This window comes from Cotesia glomerata, linkage group LG10 (genome assembly GCF_020080835.1).
Source record: "Cotesia glomerata isolate CgM1 linkage group LG10, MPM_Cglom_v2.3, whole genome shotgun sequence".
In the NCBI taxonomy this organism is placed as follows: Eukaryota; Metazoa; Arthropoda; class Insecta; order Hymenoptera; family Braconidae; genus Cotesia; species Cotesia glomerata.
In genome coordinates, this window is record NC_058167.1 from 12,008,142 (window position 1) to 12,025,588 (window position 17,447).

Consider the following 17,447-nt stretch of genomic DNA (forward strand, 5'->3'; position numbering starts at 1 on the left):
CGTTTTTTTTTTTTTTTTTTTTTTTAAATACAGTTTTTAATGCTCATTTGATCATACACGATTCATTTTACTAAACTTACAGTTATTTTAAACTCCACTGAATTTATTTATTACCGAGTTTGCACTGAAATTAAAACTGAAGTTACGTTGTGATCTCTAATATCATTAAAAATATATAAGCAAACTTATCAATGAATGTCAACAATAAAAATATATTTTTCATTTCTAAAAGAATAAAAAAATTCTAAGAGTTCATGTATATTTTTTCTATACATGAAAAGAAGAAACTCAAAAAAGTCGGAGTTTTTTTGTTACAAAAAGGACTTCAAAGAAAAGTATCGTTATTTTCATAAAAAAAAAAAAAAAAAGATTTATTCATACTCGGAGTATTTGTTGCAGAGAACAGTTGAGACAGTACAGTGAAAATAAGTAAAAGGAAACGAGATCTAACGCACCCGCTTACGCACGAGTTAATCTTTAGACGTAATTCAACAAGTTGCTCAATTCAACAGATAAACATTATTATTTGTGAGCTTATTTCTCAAAGCGTTCCGACTAAAGAAAATTTATCCAACGGGTTTTTACTTGGTGGCTTTGCAATTTTTTATTTCAAATAAAAATAGATGGATTGAAATAGTTTATTGAATTATTACCCGGAGAAATTAAATATTAGAATAAAATATTGAGGTAGAAAAATTCATTTGCATTCAAAGAGCAAAGGTTGTTTCGGATAAAAATTTATTGGAACATGCGCTGGAGTGTTTTAGTTGAATTAAGTGGCCAGTGGCAATTATTCGTTTGTATTTTTTTTTAAATTACATGAGTTTAATTCATATACAATGATACTTGATTAAAGTAAAATTAATTGAATGTTTTTACGCTCAGAAGAATTTTTTTGTAATTTTTTTTATTGAGCTTAATACATCTTAACCTCAACGAGATAGGTGTTAAATAATTTTCCATCACCAGATATTTATTTTATGTATAAATGATAACAATAACACATAAACTATAAATATATTTTCAAAAATACATTTTCATATTGTTTTACATGATTTGGAATTTAAAAAAAAAATTTTTATTTTTTTGAAAAATTAAGTTCGACAAAATACAATTTTTCTTGATTTTTAAATATTCAACTGCTTTTATTATTGAAACTGATCATTTTAACGATATAAATCAATTTTGTAGTAAATTAAATTTCCTACAATCTTTTTCTTTATATTTTTTTGGTAAAACTAGCCATTTTTTCATTATCTTCAAAAATATATGAAAAAAGTTTAACAAATGATAATAAAATTCACATTAGATGAGAGAATAAACTTATTCAAAGCTCGTTCAAAGAGCATTAAATATGATACAAATAATAATTTTAAATCGATATGATAGCTTAAAATCAGGTAAAATTGTCGAAATTAAAAAAAAAAGTGATGTGCTTTTCAAATATAAAAAGTTAAATGTGAAAGAGGACGTATTTAAAATTAAAATTAAGGTCCTAAACGTGGAGGGAACTTTTTTTGATATTTAAAACAAGTGAAAAAAAAAGTAGTTGATTCAAATCGATCACTTTTTTCCTTGACCACATATTATCAAATCAAGTCATAACAAGTTATATCATAAAAAAAAAAAAAAATTTTTGCTCTAAAGTTAATTTGAGAAAAGAAGAAATTTTAATAGCTCAAGAAAATTTGACTTCGAAAAGAATTTTTTAGTCTTCTTGAATTTTTTTTTTTTAGCCGAGCGCATTTTAACTGATTCATTTCATTCTCCGTTTCTTGTTACATCTAGTAAATATCATAAAATCCTCAGCCATAATGATTACAACATACGTAAATTGAGCTATCATAGCTCGTTAACTTGATAGTGTATCTAACCTAATTAAGTTGTAAGTCTGGGGTTTGTTTAAATTTTGTTATACACCTTTGCTAGCTCCGCAGTATATCAAGGTACGCTATTCCGTAAACAAACAAGCTTGATTCGCAGTCAAACATAACTTCAGCTAAATCTCAATTACTAATCTGCCAGAAACACTAATTCTGAACAAGCTGACGTTACTGAACACATTAACCCCTTCGAAAAATACTTACTACATACTTGAATGTATACATAATGATATAAATAAATGTGTTAAATGTTTGAGTCTATAAAAAGAGATAATTTAAAATAAAATTTTATCGTAGGAGGATTTCTGCCACGTTCGCTTTGAAAATATCTGTATTCAAAGTATTTTTCAAACGATAGGTATCAGTGACCCGAGAAACGCGACTGAAATTTAAACGACGGATCTGAGAAAAGATAGGGTGTGTAGTATGAAAAGATACTTCTTGAAATGTATACTGGTGCTATTGCTGCACCGGAAATCCCCTTAATGGTGATGAAAGTCTGAGGGATAAGTGCTGCGATAGCACATTTCGAGGCAAGACTAGTCTAAACTAAACTCAACTCTTCTAAATTTCGACACCTGCTTTGTAAATTCTCCGGCTGGATCAGAAGAGGTCTTTAAAAGTTTGGTGAATTCAAGCACCAAGATAAGGTGCATGCCTTAAGCGCTCATTTTATCAGAAAATATGACACGAGACATTGCCGTGTTTTGAAGTTGTATATTATATAAATATTTTAATAAGTAGACTTTTATTTTCCTGTTGTCCGTGGAGCATAGAAAAACAAACGGCTCTTCAGTAATACCACACGGAGAGAAAAATATGGAAATCATTCCTATAATTTTAATGAAATGTTTTCCTATACCATTTTAGGAGCGATTACTTAAATTATGGGAATTGTACCCACAATTTTTGGGAAATGTTACTATAATTATGGCAATGATACCTATAATTATAACTGTAATGTCGGCATGATTCCCATAATATATAGGAATGGTTCCCATAATATATAGGAGTAGTTTCTATAATATTATAGGAACCATTCCTATAATATTATGGGAACCATTCCCATAATATTATAGTGATGATGCCTTATAATATTGAGATATTTATCATTACAACTCAAGTTATTTGTGACTTCGATGACCACTTTGAAGCATTTGAAATTATTAGTAATTTCGATAATTTTACTTGCTTCCCAATAACATCATTTGAAATATGTAAAATAAGTAATATTGATCGTATAAATAATAAAAGTTACATACCCAATAGGTGGATTTAATAAATATTCAACGTATGTATTGTAAATAAATAATTTTTTTTTTAATTAAAATGAAATTGTAAAAATAAACAATAAATTTCCATATCTACTTTGCTCCTCTAATTGTATAGTGAGAAAATATCCCTTTTATTAGAGAAACTTTAGAATTGCTACAATATTTTTCAATATTATCTAACACAATAATAACTGAGTTGGAATAAACAATTTAAGATTAAGTTAGCACGTGAATAAAAATTATGAAAAAGAAATTTTTTCACTCTAGTGAAAAATCAATTTTTATTTACAAAAAAAAATTTATAAGCAAAAACATATAATAATTACTTTATATTTTTGATGTGATTGCTCCATTATTATGAACATAAACATTTTTCCATTATTATGTGCGTCATTCCCATGATTTCATAGGAACCATTCCTATGATATTATAGGAACCATTCCTATAATATTATAGGAACCATTCCTTTAATAATATAGGGACCATTCCTATAATATTATAGGAACCATTTCCATAATATATTGAAGCTATTCCATTATTGTATAGGAATGTTTCCAATAAATTATGGGTATAGTTCCCATAATGAGCATAGGATTGATACCTATAATGATCATTTTATTATAGGAACCATTCCCATAATTTTTGGAAAGGTTCCTATAAATTTTTCTCCGTGCAGAGTTAAAGATATTTATATTAAAGATATTCCTCGTAAAATAGAAATATTATTCTATCTAGCCTTATAAATATTATTCTATCTAGCCATATAAATATTATTCTATCTAGCCAAACAGAACAATAGCGAGGGAAAGAGAAGGCAGAAGAGAATATAATGGAGCTTGTCGTAAATAATTTGTGTTGTTTTACATCAAGAGTTAAATTGAATATAAAATATTTTTATTATTAAGAAACAAGTCACCGGGGAGTGTTGTAGGAACGGAACTGCGGGACTGACGACAACTTAGGGGATTCCCAGAGGATAAGTAAATCTCTAAGCGTAGAGGATATCGAGATAGACAGATAGCTGGAGACAACCACAAGGGATTCTCGTAATGGTTATACACACGTAAGGGGGATGATCATTAAGAGCCGTTGATACGACTAGTGAATGGTTTCATGGCTTACCGATGCCGTTGCCCTACACTAATTTCCTGGTCTCTGTGTATCCTGTACATTCACAGTCGCTATTAATCAACTGATCTTATGAAACAATCTGCTCTGATATTTTTAACAGTGATAGTAAACTGTTCAGACGGTGATTTCAATAAAAGTTATTGATATTTTATTGATGGTAAAGATCAAATCGATGATCACGGTGATGAATATCATGAAGACAATGATATTCATGACAAATCTCATGATGATCATTAAGGATTCTCACAGACGTTCAAATGACTGTACATATGTTTAATCTTTTATTTGATAACAAATTAAAAAAAAGTTTGGAAAATCCAAAAGTGCACGACTCAGAATGCTTGTTTAATTATTAAATATTAATAAAATAAATAATGTGAAAAAAATATATAAAACAGCTATAATAGCACGATGATGTGCAAGCGCCTCTAGTGGAATAAGTGTACACAATATCTATACTAATAAATGGAGAGCCGGTTTTTCTGTCCGGTTATATTGCGAAAACGATTGAACCGATCGAAATAATACTTATACCATAAGATGCAGCGTGTTTTGGAGAAGGTTTTAGTATATGATATGTTGGTGATTACTTATCCGGAAGCTATATTTTTTTGACTTAGAAATAATGAATTTTTATTGTAACTAAATTTATTCTATTCGATTGTCATTTGTTTAAAATAAATTTTTTAATTATATTGGTTATGTTTATATACTAGGCAGATTTCTTCACTTATGAGACCTGCAATTTATTTAACTGAAACTTTCAATGCTCATTACAAATTTTTTTTTTTTTGTCATATCAATTATTATTCATTTTTGTAAGAAAGACACGGGAATGTTATAATGATTGCACATTGAAAGTTACAATGAATATTAGCTAGAATAATTACATGGATAAAAGGTGCATGCTAATTTGATAGAATTTGGAATCTGGGCAAGTCGAAACAATACTCTAATTAAATTTCAAGTTTAGATCTAAAAATGCAATTCTATAAAACGCCCAGCGGAGCGGGCGAGGAATAGCTAGTATATAGATAAACAGTCTTTTAGTTTTTGTTTTATTTTATTAATTGTACATAAACAACACTGAATTACTTAGCCATTTGCATTTGGTGACTTACAATTCTTTCAAAGAATTAAAAAAAAAAATTTAACTATATTAATGCATTTTTTCGCAAGCTACAGTGTTTCCGAAGTTTTATACATGACGGACAGGAAAATTTTTTGACGTTTTTTCCGTTTTTATTGCACTAACTCAATTTTTGAAAAGTGTCAAATTAATCTCCATTAAATTATCTTGATAATAGTATGCAAAATATCTTGATTTCGTGAACTAACAAGACTATAATAATAAAAATAGTTGCCGAAATGAGGCGAAAAAAATTTTTCGATCTTAAAGCATTCTCTGATGTTTCGCATCATGAGTCGTACAAAATGCGAACTTCCTAACTCTGATGATCATGATAATAATGATGCCATATTATGGCAACAATGATGATTATGATAAATGTAATGGTTAAAATGATTATGAAAGTCAAGATAAATATTAAGGAAATAATGCAAGAGTATAATGACAATGATGATCGAGATAAATATCGTGACAATAATGATGAATATCATAATGGTGACTATGATGAAAATGACGATGAAAATAAATATCAGCAATGTTGAATGTCATAACGCTAATGATGACCATAATGAATATAATCACACCAATAATGACTATCACGGTAATAACCATAATTTCTCATTACGATAATCATAATGGTCATCGTTAAAATCATTGTCAACTTTATGATATCAATCGTCATAAAATTTATTATAATCGTCACAATAATCATTTTTATCATAATTAATAATCAATATGAAATTCTTTCTGTACAGAAAAAAATAAATTTTCTTATTAACTAATCATAAATTCATTGATTCACTGATGGAAAATCAAGATCAGAGTCTACGATTGTGTTATTAGATTAATCATTTAAAAGAATACTAAAAGGTTCGATAGCAACTTTTTTATTAGATTAAGAGAGCTGCAATTTTTTATTCGTTTTTCTCAATCATTTCGTCCAATAACTTTTTCGATAAGATCACGTTTTAAGGAAACTCTTGAGGGAATCCTGGGTATGCACTTGGGTTAACGAACGTCACTGGATTATTTTCATGGGAATAGTATTATAAGATAAAGCTCGACCACGAGAGAGTAGGAAGGACTGAATAATAGAAGAAGAGTACAGATAATAAAAGAGAACGCCACTAAAGAAGTTTGTGATTCTATTTGGATGCTCTTATCTGTGTGTATTCTCTACAATCATTAACAAAGCTGAAGCGTAATTGGCATGGTTGCATACTCGGCAAAATTGGCGTATATTAACGTCACATTCGACTGATTAAAATTGTCTGCTGTGTTGGTATGGGTGCTGTTGCATACGTAGTTACGTACTCTTCATGTTACTGCATAGCGCGCTCTACATTTCAAACAAAACACAACTTATACTACCGACTGTAACATAATAATTAAAATTAAACATTTTCTCTACTATGCTCGATGTTTTCCAATTACTCAATTCCATTAATCGTGTAAATTCCGTTATTATTAAAGTTTTGCTATTTAACCAGAGCCCACTTATTTTAATTACCATTTTCAGGATAAATAATTTATTATTCGCTTTCGCTTTAATTATGTCATATAATTATAATTTTTTTTTTAATTAACATATGATTTAATTGATTCACCGAAATTAAAGCGATCATTTTCGCTTCATTTAATTTTATGGTAAAAAATTTTTAAAATAAAAAATTAGTAACTTTTATCCCAAAAAAAAAAAATTAATTCTTGCGCATTTAAATTTTCTGGGGTAAAAGCAAGTTTCTTATTTCAAGAAAAATTATACTTTGATCTTCCTCATACATTTTCTTGGTTCAGACACTGAGAAAAAAGTATTTTGCTACAAAGAATATTTTTTTTAATAATCAATAAACTTGACATTGTCTTACTAAGAAAACGTGATATTTTGATAATCACAATGTTTACTGATTATCGAAATACCTAGGTATAGTTATCAGTATACCAGTATAACAGACTATTAAATGTTTATAACCTCACTTTACTGGCACAAATCAATTTACTTATAAAACTAACAAAACAAATAAAAATTAAAATTACAAGTGTAACAATAAATTTTTTTCAAGCTAATATCACCAATATTAGTTGAATTCTATTTTCACCAGTGCGTATTAAATCAAATGAACTGAGTAACAGTGTTAAAACGTCGACGGCAGTTACAACACGTATATTATAGTATTACTGCGCAAATTATAGGTCTTGAACTGACTTATATTTTGATAATCACAACACGTGGTATTTTGATTAAGTTAGTACTACTATTACCACAAGAGTCAAATCCCAAAACCTAACCTTATTTGATTAACGTAGTAGATTTCCCTATACTAAATCACGTTAGAGAAAGAAAGACAGAGATAAATTTTGAATGTTTTTTATTAATAAATATTATCATATGCTTGGAAACCATACTGATTGTTATGAAATATGTTCTAGATGTTATTTTCTCTCGTTGTTTTAATTTTCATAAGAATCTGAACGTCCAGTTTTGTGAAATAAAATAAAGTTTTTGATTTTCCATAAGGATAAATGGTTAAGGCAAAAATATGTAAATATTAATATCTTTTTTTCAGGACGTAACAAGCTTCAAAAAATTTTACTGCTTAATTATGATATTATAAAGTACCAATATGCCAAATTTCATTAAATTCTGAACGTCAATTCTAAAACCGGTAGTACTACCATAATATCAAAATACCTGATATTCTGATTATCAAAATACTTTCTTCTCAGTGGATAATCCTTTTTTTTTCCGTGTCGATTGCGGAACATCAATTAACGATCTCAAATTTTTTACCACGATCAACATTATTGCCATGACGTCCATCATTAAAATGTTTGCAATCTTTATTACCTATCATATCAATTTCAATTATTAAAAAAAAAAAAAAAAAAAAATTAATTCACAAAACTAGGACCGATTAAACTGTACGTATTCGTTCTTTAATTAGTTGAGATAGTGGAACTACAGTGAGTCATATCCATGTCACCAGTGAACCCTCTAGGGGTATTAATATCCAGAACTTAATTAACTTCAATACACCCTGAAGCACTCTGAATTTTCATACAAGGACCCTTTAATATCCAACGCTTACCCGCACCCAGTTCATCCCAGTTCATTATAAAAGGTCACGGTACGTCGTCAGTCGTCTTGATCTAGATGTTGTCTTTGTCTGTGTCTTTAAAATACACCTCCAAAGTGTAAAGCCCCTCAAAGTTAGTGATTAAGCGATTGCGAAACCTTCAACCAGTTAAATATCTCAAGCTGTGAAAATTCATTATTAAATCCCACCCAAGCAATTCGATCGAGGCGAAGATCAGTCGGAAGATAAATCTGTGATTTCAATATTCCGATCGTTCTTTCCTCACCGGAAAGATAAAGTACTCTTGCTCTCATATCATCTGTCAGAATCGTACACAGGCAATTTAAACCAACATTTTATCACGAACTTTATTTTCCGAACATTCAAAGCCAAAGACAAAGCTCTGCTCTGTGATTTCGTATTAAAAATATTTTTCTTCTCCCCTATGGTTCCAGCCTCAAAGTCCTTTCGAGCATCATTTTATCTCTTTATAATACTTCACTTTTTCTTGTTCTCTGTTTGAGTTTGTCCCTAAACGTAACTCAGTTTTTCCAACACTTTCCACGGTCGATTTCGCCGTCATACGGCAGGACGTAATTTCGTGCGCGGATGTATTCACCCTCTGGTACTGCCCGCCGATATGAAAACTCGTCTGTCGTCCGGAAATTTTACCGGAACACCTCTCTACCCACTCTCGCTTATTTCAAACGTTAAATTCCTTTTTTACGTACCTTTTTTCATGCTTGTCGTTAAAATGTCTTCCGGAATTTTTTTTATGATTTATATATAACATTATTACATCTTTTCTTTCTCTCTCTCTCTCTCTCTTTCTTTCTCTTTCTCAGTGAACGTATATATAATTCTATTATAAAAACGGAAAACTTTTGAGATATTTCAAAAAAGTATCCAATAAATTTTAACTTTCAACATATTACCAAAAATAAATAACTGTTTTATTGATAATAAATATTTAATACCAAAGGGACAGATAGTTTACAGACGGGTATATTAAAATAACGAAAAACGGATCAACCCATGAAGTAACTGAAAAACTTTGTTATTTTTTACGGTCAAAGAGTTATTGCTTCTGGTTAGAATTTCAAAATCAATTCTAAAATTATTAGTAGAGTTTTCTTAAATTTGATTATTTTCAGAATTTTTTTTCTAACAATTAAATGATGTTCAAATTTTTTTAACAAATTTTCATGATTATTTTTGTCAACCTGCAATTAAATTTAGTAATTGCATTTAATATCGTTAAATTGTCAACAAATAATTTAATTAATAAAGGTTGGCAATAGCCTAATCGGCTCGGTACCTGCATTTCGAAAGAGTGGGACCAGGGTTCGATTCCGGCACGCACCAATATTTTTCAATGATTATAAACTAAGAATATGTGCGTTTCATTGCCAGCCTCTGTACCGGTCGGGTTTTCTGTGGTTTTCCCATATAGTTATGGAGGTAAAATGTCATTATAGAAGTACCTCCATACTATTTAAGACCGTAATGCAAATGCAGGTACTGATTATAACGCGTAAGTCGGCCACAGTCGCAGCACATGTGTGTCGGGCATGAAAGAAAAAATCCCGACATGCAGGGGGGTGGGGACGAAAAAGTGGTTGAGAGTTATAATGACGGGGTTGAGAGACTATATAGCGGAGAAAAAAGTGGAGAGACAATAATTCCCCACCCTCCCTTGTAAAACACTCTACAGTGATACAAGTAAAACCATCCTCAATTATAACCTCAATAATTTAATTAATATCAAAAACGAAAAAAATTAAGTACCAAAACGTTAGTCTCTCTATCAATCCTTGATAGCATTATACCTCATTATACCAGTCTAATTAGCAATAGCTATAAGTAATTAGACATTTCTCGATGAGTACCAAAAGCAAGTTTTGAGTAGGAAAAGTATCCTTCAAAAACCATAGTCGCCTTTTGAATATTTTTTACTTTTGCTATAATAAGCGTAGACTATCAAAGATCGAGTAAAGTGGAAGGTAATAATAGCGTTCGAAAAGTACTTTGAGGTAGAAAGCACAATTATAGCATCTGCCAAGTAACGCTACAACGATTTTGATTTATGTAATAAGCGTTAATGCAGGTAAGGAGCTTTACTCTAGCTTATGTTTGAGTAATGACTGGATTATGATAATAGAACACTATTCGACTTTCGATTATTCATAACTTTAAAATCCCCATTCGAAAGCTCTTTTAAGAAAGGCACAAAGCTTTGAAAAATAATTTTCGCAAATTTTATGTGAATAAAATATATATGACTTTTTTACTAAATAAAATTTACTGTGCCCGTGAGAACAATTTTCTGATATGTTAGTTAACATATATTGAAAAAAAGGTTTTTTAATTAATTAATTCAAACATAACTTTATTTGGAAACTTAACTATACTAGCTCAAGGCTAACTCTCAAATAACGAGATAATTCAGAAATCATGCGCCCTCTATCGTAGACTTTCAATCATACATTTGATCCAAAAATTATATATATACATATATGACTATACTATTTGTTACTCGCCCGCTCCGCTGGGCGCTTTATAGAATTGCATTTTTAGATCTAGACTTGAAATTTAATTAGAGTATTGTTTTGACTTGCACAGATTCCCAATTCTATCGAATTGGCATGCACCTTTTATCCCTGTAATTATTCTAGCTAATATTCATTTTAACTTTCAATGTGCAATCCTTATAACATTCCCGTGTCTTTCTTACAAAAATGAATAATTGATTTGAAAAAAAAAATTATAATGAGCATTGAAAGTTTCAGTTAAAGAAATTGCAGATCTCATAAGTGAAGAAATCTGCCTAGTATATAAACATAACCAATAGAATTAAAAAATTTATTTTAAACAAATGACAGTCGAATAGAATAAATTTAGGTTTTAAAAAAATATAGGTTTCGGATAAATAATCACCACCATATCATAAACTAAAACCTTCTCCGAAAAACGCTGCATCTTATGGTATAAGTATTATTCCGCTCGGTTCAGTAGTTTTCGCAGTATAATCGGACAAAAAAACCGGCTTTTCATTTATTAATATAGATTACGTTATTATGTATATCAAAATTAATTTATATACGGCCATTCCAGTATATATCAAGCCTGATATATTCTGATATGGCTAATTTCCGTATCAGGCCATAAATAACCATTTTAGAAAATTCTTTAAGAACATGTAGGACAGAGAATATTCAAATTTTGGATAAAATACTGAGACGCTTTTTGACCAAGTAATCTTTGAACAAAAAATCATTAAACTTGGCAGGAGTATGTTAATAATAGTCCTTCATAAATTGATTCTTCTATTTTTAAATTTAATCATAGAAAAAAAAAACAAAATGATAAATAAATAGGTAGAGTTCGCGCGTAAAACTGCCTTATCTCCGGGCCCATCAAATATTCAAGTAAATAAACTTTACTATAAAGAAATTACTCATAAACTTACAACCAATATAATCTTTGAGATTGATTTAATTTTTTGGTTAATTTTTACTTTAGTTTAAATTACTTATAAGACAGAATTATAAAAATGCAGCTAGGTTTGGATAGAAAACTAATTATCAACAAAAAATTTCATTTACTATAGTAAATAAACTATAGTTTAATTTTTTTGACCAGTGTTGGGAGTATTGACAGTCAGTCTGATAATCTTCAGTGCACTTTATGTGTTTCAAATAAACAATCCGATATATTCAATTGGCATTTGTTATCACTAGTCCAAACTAAATTACCGAGAACAGACTGTATTACATGATCTTAACAAAAGAGTATGACACATAAAAACTTATATATTTATAGAGACATCGGACTATATTAGAACAGATATAAACATATGAAATTTTTTGATATGGCTATTTTTGATATTCAGACATATCTGGCCATGTCGCAATATTTTTGCACAGGTATACTTTTGAGCCCTTAAATTTGCAAATTGTTCCTTAGCAGCTGACGCCTTTCAATAAACCTTTTCTTCGCTTCCAAGTGAAGGACGTCGAAGCATTTTTTTTTTTCGTGGAAGAAAAAAAAAGAAATATTAAATAAAACTCTCGGCACTAAAGTAATCAGCCGTAAGCCAATATTTATGTAAGAAAAAAAATATATTAAAAGGAGAAATTCACAGCCTTTTTTTCTGGTTATTTTATTTTATTTTTATCCTTTGTAATACTCTGTCTTTAAGGGAGAATTCTTGAGGGAATTTATGATCTGAAGAGATTGGGAAATGAATAAGGACAGAAGATATATAAGAACTACAAAAAAAAAAAAAAAAAAAAAAAAATAAAGAAATACAAGAGTAAGTGTTACAGCGCTGAGTAACTAAGTGAAATATATTTACGTGTTTAAAGGAGTGTAGTACCGATGAGAGAATTTAGTTTGAATTTAATATAGAGCCGGGTAATTCGATCGACTACATCATTCCCGCCTTTATTTCACGTTCTCGGTTTTGTGAATTCAGAGGTTTATTGAAAACGGTAAATCTCGAATCGCAAAAAGCTCCAGTACCTTTCGCTATCTTAAATTAACGGGAGATATGTTTACGCGTAGAACAAAAAGTTGTGAGATTGAAAGGGTCCTAAAGATGTCTTGGGTCGAACTATATTGGCTCGGTCGGACGCAATACTGTTGGTACATTTTCTAACTCTACACTTATAGATTACTCAACTGTGTACGAAGCTCTTAGAGTGGGTACACGATAGTTGGGCGGTTCTCTGAAGTTCCACTTTGATATTACGGTTATTAGAGTCCTCGGTAACTCTTTAAATTATTTCGGTACGCCTTCACGGTTCGGGACTACTTATTTCTTTTTTCTTCAATAGCTTGTGCAAATTTAATTAACAATGTTTTATTATTTGTATTATGGAACAAGGTTGCTTCCATCATGATATTTAGTTCAATGAATAATTAAATTAAAAAATAGAGCACACAATAAAGCGAATTGATCACCATTGTGCAAATAACACACAGCCTGTGGATAAATTTATGCTATAAATGCTTGACATAATTGTGGGTTAATTCAATACAAAGGTTTTGTTGTTTGATCCGTGGATCACTGAATTATTATATATTCGGTGCAAAATTAATAATTTTAATAAATTGTGCGGATATTTAGAAAGCAATTTAATTCATATCGTGTAAATTTTATTAAATATTCAATGGTATTTTATTAAATACTCAAAGGCAGAGTCATGAATAAATTTTTGGGTATGTTTGAGCGTAAGGTATTTTGTGATAAAATAAAAAATTTTTTATTCAATTCATAAGCATGAATGTTAATAATCTTAAAAATTTTATTGAAATTATTAAAAAAAAAATAAAATAGTCAATTTCACAATGACTGAAATATTTTTTTTAAATTCTTCAATAAATTTTACCGTGGTTAACTATAAATTTTAAAATTCTATCAAATGTAGAGTAAATTTAAATTTTATCATTTTTATTCAAGTTTGGTGAATGATAGGTTTAATTAAGAGATAGAATTAGTGTTAGAATGAAAAATATTTTAGTTAATCAATAAGCATTTATGTTAATCATTTTTAAAGAAAGTTTTCTGTAAAAACTAAGAAATAAATAGTAATTTTTAGAATGAAGAAAAATAAAATCAAATATTTTTAAGAACTGTAATGATTGAGGCTTTTTTACTGTAATCGAATAATTTCAGCTTTTTTAACGTAACAAAATAATTTGCAATATACTGCATTGATAGAAGGATTTATTTGTCTCAAAAAATATTTGTTAATAGTTAACAAATCATTTATTAGAGACCGCTTTTTAGTATTAAACAAATATTTCTTAGTATTCGAAATGATTTGTTTGTATTTAATAAATCTGATATTCATTTATTAAATACTAGTAGTCCGTCCCGGTTTCGCACGGGTATTTAACAACAATTTCAAAATTAATTATAATTTAATATAGCCTATATTACCCGGGGATAATGTAGCTTCCCAACAGTGAAAGAATTTTTCAAATCAATTCAGTAATTTCGGAGCCTATTCAATGCAAACAAACAAACAATCAAATATTTCCTCTTTATAATATTAGTATAGATTAATGAATCTTTTTAAATACTAAGAAATATTTTTAACTCTAAACAAATCCTCCTATCAGTGTGTGAACATCTTTAGGATCTAAAATTAACAATAAGAGTATTATTTCGTCACTGATACAATTATTAATCTTGGATATAAACATATAGTCAGTAAATTAATTTATTTAATTAAATGGCTTTTTTAATTTAATTTAATTTAACTAAATTTATTGAATCAAAAGACTTAATTACCCTACTATACTTTGAATATTTATAATCATTTTTAACTTTAATCAAACTGATTATTTTTTGGTATTATTTCATAAAAATTTCTTTTAATAATTATTAACAAATTTATCGATATTTTCATTTTTATTAGAAATGTCTTTAAATTAGTTTTTTATCACTCGCAAATACCTTAGATAATCATAATAAAATTAAAAACTTTTCTTAAAAAAACTATTAAATGTTACGATAAAATTTGAATCATAATTTAAAATGTAACTTTACAATGATTCATTTTTTTAATGATTTGTATCCAAAAATATTAAGTGCTACTGCGACTATATATGTTAAAAAATATATTGTCTACATAACTTTCACTGTTAAATTTTCATTCAAGTTTTAATTTATTGGCAGCTTGTAAAATGATCATTTTTAAACATGAACATTTTTTTTAACAAAGTAAATAATGAATGTACAGAAAAAAAAAACTCACAAAATAAATCAATTACGCAAATTAATTTAATATCCAATTTTCATTTTAACAGTATGAAAATTTACCATTGTAAATCCCCTCCTGGGATGTGCATGTTGCTCATACCACACGCAAGGTTTATAGTCCATTAAACAGCCTCAAGTCTAGGAAGAACATACTGTCTACAGCAAATCGTAAATAACTCATTACAGCCTTAATTATTCCAATAATTGATTATTGCTTTTTGGTATTGATTGACAATTCTAAAATACTAGACTATAAACTACAGCGCTTGGTGAACAACGGCATCAGGTTCATCTAAAATTTGAAACGTGATAACCATATCCACTCCTCATCGTCGCTCCCTAAAATGGCTTTCAATCAAATCGAAAAGACTTTATCTTTTAGCCTGTTTTCTGTACAAATTATTCAGTTCTGGTGAACCAAATTTTTTGAAATGTCTTTTTGTTGAGGAGCCACAAGACATCAGACGCTGGGAAAGGCTGGCCTCAAAGTACAACAATGTCTCTTTCTGCTTTTCAAATTTCTCGACATCAGTATGCGAGCACTCCTTTTTAATCTCATCAATACGCCTTTGACGCAAAGTGCCACCAGATATCATAAATTCACTCAGCATAGAGGCATTTAAATCAAAAGCCTTTGAATTCTTCTATGAGCTTGAACTCAGGGAGGCCTGGGGATCAAAGTCTGCAAATTTTCTAAAATAATTTATATTATATATTGATATGTACAATATAAAACTACATTGCTCTGATCTATGATTGTTTATATTTTTCTTTTTTCTTATGCTGTCATATTGTGTCACAATCTTTCATTTTGAAAATGACTATGTTTATGGTTTTACATGTACTTTAATTATATTCTATTGTATTTTTGCCATATGGCTCTTTGCTTTGGCATTTAAATTTGAATAAATAAATAAATAAATTGTTGATATAACCTCTTCCCAGCTCATTTTGTTATTAACAAACCATGTAAAATAATAATAATTATTATCCCGGTATATCAATCGTCGACATAAAACAAAATATCTGTTCTTTTGACCTTTATCACCAATTGTGACGCTGATGATTCAAACCGATAATTTTTTATTATATCTTTTGTTATAATTCTATACCGCATTACATCGGAATGTTTTACAGTTTGAACATAATTCGATAATTTAAAAACCGCGGAATTGGCAATCACTGGACGGAATATTCCGTGAATATAGTCCTGCGAGCGGTGGTATACTGAACACTTTCCACAGACGAAGCCAATATTGGTTTGGAAAATTTCTACATACATTTGTACATTTATTTTCAAAAACAAAACCAAATATTGTTTTGTTTATCATTATGAGTTTAATCAGTTATATTAATCATTGCTGAGCAAATAAATAATATTAAAAAATTTAACTCAATATTTAAATTACTCTGGCTATAACGCATTCATTTCCGATATTTTTAATATCAAGTCATGTAATTTTAACGTAATGTAAATATATATTTATTTATTTTGTAATATCGAAAAGCAGAAATCACAATCTGTGAAAAATATACCCTTGGGGGAGGGCAATATAAATAGAGATACAGAGATAAATTCACAATGCAAGCTTGATTGTAATATTTCGAAGTATTTATTTTTTCTAAAATAAACAACCAATAAATTTTGTTATTTTTAACTTCAATAAATATTTGTTTATCTTCTAAATATTCGAACAGGATATTTAAATATTTATCTGTTTTTTTTCTTTTCCCTTATTTCACATTCGCCTCGTTAAAAATATGATAATAATTAGTATCCCGCAAAAATTATTGTGTCCGCCAGAAATAACAAAACATTAATAAAATTAAAATCAGACCTGACAATTTTTTATTTTTATTAAAAATCAAGTATAAATTAAAAAATTCAACATTGAGAATTAAAAAAAAATTACAAGTACAAATTTTTGTTTTTTATTTATAATTTATTTATGATAAAAATAAATAAAAATATCTGCTAATTCCCGTTTAATAATTATAATTAGGAATAAGAAAGCTTTAACTTAATAATTTTTTTGATATTCTTAATCACAAATCACAATATACATAGTTTGGATGATTTCAAAATAAATTTTAAAAATAATATTGCTAAAATAGAATCAATAATGAAAAATATGATTGAACAAACTTATAAAGCGAACAAATTATTCAAAAACCCTCTAA

The 17,447-nt window shown here is 28.6% G+C and overlaps 1 long non-coding RNA gene across 1 annotated transcript; it reads right to left on the bottom strand.

Moving 5' to 3' along the window:
- Positions 1-3,471: 3,471 nt before the first annotated feature.
- LOC123272971 lies at positions 3,472-3,707 on the bottom strand. The gene is made up of 2 exons (XR_006511207.1): positions 3,641-3,707; positions 3,472-3,576 (listed from the first exon to the last, which is right to left on the bottom strand). It is a non-coding gene; the product is annotated as an uncharacterized LOC123272971 (long non-coding RNA).
- Between the last annotated feature and the right edge of the window lie 13,740 nt (positions 3,708-17,447).